Genomic DNA, 4,748 nt, shown 5'->3' on the forward strand with positions numbered 1-4,748 from the left:
AAGCAAGCCTGGGTCCAAATTCCCTTCTGGCTTGTTTCTTCAGCCAGGAATGGCAGCATTCAGGCACAGTCCTGAGAGGTGATGGTGGGAGTCAGAGGATGGAACCTACTCGGATGGAACCTGATACCTGCAATCACTCTCCATGGAAATTGTGGGAGACAGATTTTGTTTTGAAGTATCCAACCACTGATCAGTCACAAGGCTGGGAAGAGGTCAACAGAAAGCCAGAAAAGCCATGAGTTGGTTGCAGAGTAGGCAGATGTGTTCAAACTAGAGTTGCTGGCAAAGCATGCTGTTCTCAGGCCTGGCAACAAACTTCACTTGGTTTCATAGCTCTGTCGTAATTTGTATTTTCCAAGACAGTTGCTATGATCCCAGGGGAAGCCACCTATTACTAATTCAAACTGTGTTGCCGAATGTGAATGGGTATCTGGATTCCTTCCCCACAAACATATTACACATTTGTGTGTGTGCAGAACATGTGCACGTGCACATGCACACACACTTCAGTCTTCATCTAAAATGATGATTTTCATGGGGGTAAGGAACTGCCCTTGCCCATGGCTGTTTTGGCAACCACCCAGAAAACTAAGCTAACACAAACAAATAATGGTCTCTTTTTCTTTGGATGGATGGCAGCCCTGTGTTGGGTTGCTGTAATACAGACCACTGTTCAGACTATACAGTAACTAATTTTAGGGCAGTTCTTTCATCAGGTGAGGTGGTCACCTCAAGTAGCAGATTTATTTATTTATTTATTTATTTATTTTAGCAGCAGCGGAGTGGGAACCTTCCCACCACCACCTCACCTGCCTCCCTCTACTACTTACTACCAACAGAGACACTTTTTGTTGAGTGGTAGCATAGCCACCACTCACAGGAACATAGGAAGCTGCCATATACTGAGTAAGACCATTGGTCTATTTAGCTCAGTACTGTCTTGACAGACTGGCAGCAGCTTCTCCAAGGTTGCAGGCAGGAATCTCTCTCAGCCCTGCCTTGGAGAAGCCAGGGAGGGAACTTGAAACCTTCCGCTCTTCCCAGAGAGGCAGCTCCATCCCCTGAGGCGAATATCTCACAGTGCTCACACTTCTAGTCTCCCATTCAAATGCAACCAGGGTAGACCCTGCTTAGCTAAGGAGACAATTCATTCTTGCTACCACAAGACCAGCTCTCCTCTCCTATTGCAAAGTGCTGGTCTGAGTGAGGCCTCTGGGGCCACCTCCTTCTCCCAGCCCTGTGTGCATCCTCTTAGCTCCCTCAGTGGGCTAGTAATGAAAATGGGAAGGTAATGGGGAAGGAGGAAAATAGAATACAGGAGACACACTGTAGAAAGTCTCCAGTGCAGTACTCTGTGGAAAGGGAGAAGGGGAGAGACTCTATCGTACATCTCCTGTACTCTGTTGCCCTTTCATCATTTCCTTATCATTAGTAGCCTGGTGTTATGGAAGGTTGGAAGGTGCATGCTGGACTATGAGGGGTTGGAGTGTTGGTATGCATGTTTAGTGAAGTGATGGCAGCTGTTGCCACTGGTACAAACAAAAAAGGGAGCACACACGGTGGGGGCAGCATTTGGGGCCCTGCCCGAGGCACTTGGAGGTCATGGGCTGGCACTGAGAAAATAAACTTTTATGGCACAGAAATCCTGATTACCCTTGCACCCAGGATGGGTGTTTCAAGAAGTGCTAAGAACATGCTTAGAGTTCTGCTGAATCAGCTCAAAGGTCTATCTAGTCCAGCATCCTGCTTCCTACAGTGGCCAGCTTAGCAGTGCTTCTAGGAAGCCCACAAGTAGGGGGTGGCCTGGAACGTTTACACCTTTATCATGCTTATAATTTAAGAGTCACTTGGAGGGGGGAGGTGTACATACCTTCTTTAAAAACAGTTAATCACTTACTTTTACTGTTTAACTATCCTTTTGTGTCCCTCCTGCACATTGTTTCTGTTGCTGCATCCTAGTTTGCATTTCCTCCTGTGTCACTGAGTTATTCTTCCTTAACTTTCCGCCCACATTGATGCAGCATGGGAGTGGCACTGTGGTCTAGGAAAAAATGCTAAGTGCGTGCATGGGTGGCAGTCCTTTCCTGACTCCCAGATAGGCTCCGGGATGGCTTTTTTGGAATATGGAAAAACTTTCTCCAAAACATTGCAGACAAAAGGACAGCAGAGCGATTACTGGTAATGAAAAAGGAGTGTTAGCTCCATAAAACTCACCAGCATCAATTAGTTTGGGGTGACAGTTGATGAGCTATAATTTGGTTGGAGTGTAAAGGTGGACATAAACCTTTTCTTTTTATTTACAGCATGACCTTCCCCAGCTCACAGCGAATGACTGGACAAATGAACCACAAAACAGGGATGCCATTACACTCTAAAATAATTGATTACTTGGAGGGCATTACCAATGCAAGAAGAAATGCAGTGTATTTCACTCTCTTATGGAAGTGATGCCATTTATGTGCCTTCGGGTCTGGATACGAGACTTAAGTGGAAGGGGCTTCATACAGAGTTCCTAGGAAATGTTGAACTAAAGAGAAACAAATGTGGTACGCTAGAGAAGTATCTGCTTTCCTCTATTATTCCTTTTTTCACTTTTAGCTCAGGATATTCACAAAAGCTGACAAGTTTGCTAGTAAGAAATCCTAGACAAAAACAAATGAAAATTAAAGGGGATTTATCAGAGGTGTGGAATAATTTGTTTTCATTTGGTTACTCCATTCATTTTTGTTTTTAAACACTTTATTCATTTTGTTACGTATTCATTAAAAATCACATTTGTTTCAGATGTTAATTTGGCAATTTTAATTAACGCCATTTGTTTTCATAAATGGGAGGGGGGCTGGCTGGGGCCTTACCTGTAGAGCAGCTAAGGACAGGTTCCCCCCCCCTCCTCTTTTAACCATTAAAGTTTAGAAGCGCCTTTTGGTCATTGTGTGGTGGTGGTCACCATTCCCCCCCACAGAATTCACCTGAACATTGCATCATCTGGGGAAAATAGGAGCTGCCAGCAGGTGGCCACTAAAATGAGATCTGCAGCTTCTAAACTTTTGATGGTTAAAAGAAAAGGGGGAAAGCCCACCAAAACAAGTCACCTTCCCATTATGAACACACATTAGGATCCTAGATGAAACTAAGAGCGCATAGGATATTTGTTTAGTTTAGAATCTCGCATTTGTTTTGTTGGAAAGTTAAAGGACTTTGCGCTGTCTCTTGCCTCAGACAGTGGAGGACAGACTAGTAAGTCAGAGGGCTAGAGGGTCAAGACATTTGTCATCATTTCTCCACTGCTCTGATGCTATCCCTTTAATCTCAGGGGATTCAACTTCCTTCCTCCCTCTCTCTCTTGCTACCTGCCCGCCTACCTTGCAACATGGCAAGTTCCTCTCCCTGCACCAAATGTGCAGAGAGGATGCAGAATCCATCTGCATCCAGATAGATAGATAGATTAGAGATCCTAAATCCTCACTTTCCTATCTAGAATGGAGTTCCTTAATAAATGCCTTTTATATTGATTTGAATCTATGAATTGGCTCCAACTCTCAGCACATACGCATGCCTAACTAAATCCGCTGTGTGTTGTGCCTCTGTGCACTCTGCTGTAATGAGAAAGGGATTCTCTCACCACAGAGAATTTCCAACATGTTTAATAACAAGTGAATTCATTCAGTTTGGTTTTTTTATTCATTCCACAAACAAATGAATAACAATTGAGATTTGCTGCAAATGTTACCCTTACTCTAGAAGAGAAAGATATATAACTCATGGTAGTGTCTCCATTCATATATTTATATAACCTTTTCCTGAGATGCTTAAATTCATAAACGTGGATTAAATGTTTATTTAGATGTTTAGATGTTTAATTCATAAACATGATCTCAGTAGCTCTATAAGGTAATAGTTTCATTACCCATATTGCATACTGAGGTTGAGTGTGGGCTGACTTACCTAGGTCCTCCAAGTGAGTTCACAAGGCTTGAATTAGACATATCCAGGTACACAGCTTATGTCCTTAACCACTAAACTATACCACCTCACACACTGAAGGCGAGCAGAAGCCTTTTGTAATTTTGCTGGCCTTTTTTGCTGACATTTACAGAAGGCTGATGCCATTTCTGGTTGCTTAGGGCTATAGGGATCTATACTCCCTAATGGGTCATATAAAATTTATGACACACTTGCAACTCTGCCTTCACTCATTTGTCCCTAATTCTGAACATGAGCTAGGATTGCCAAGTTTGAACAGTTCCTGTAACTGTCCCGTTTAACTGTAGTTTGAGCCATTCCCATTAGCTTCATGTTTATCTTTGTGGTGTTTTTGTCTATCTATTTATGGGTTGGTTGGTTGCATTTTTATAACTCCTTTCTGCCTTGACAAGGGCATCCAAAGCAGTTTACGTTAATAAAAAATAAGGAAATCACATAAGATTAAAAGCATTGTTGTCTCAGGCTGTTGGTCTTTTCAGGAGCTGAGGGCAAGAGCTTGCTGGGCTGGGTGCCTGCTTTCTTGCCTTCCTCTCAGGGCACGCAGGTCTTTCTCAGTACTCCTGTGGGAAGGTGGAGAAGGGGCGGCCCCAACAGTCCTCACAGACCAATGCTGGTCTCTATAGGGGCCATGTTATGCTTAATCCATTCCTTGATCCAGGCCAGCTTTTGAATGGGGCTTTAGTTACGTGTATTCCAGTCCTGGAGTAGTGGCGGGGCTAACAAACAGCCAGCAGCAAGAGCACAGAAAAGCAGTCTGCACTTGC

Source organism: Hemicordylus capensis, chromosome 1 (assembly GCF_027244095.1).
Source record: "Hemicordylus capensis ecotype Gifberg chromosome 1, rHemCap1.1.pri, whole genome shotgun sequence".
NCBI classification, from domain to species: Eukaryota; Metazoa; Chordata; class Lepidosauria; order Squamata; family Cordylidae; genus Hemicordylus; species Hemicordylus capensis.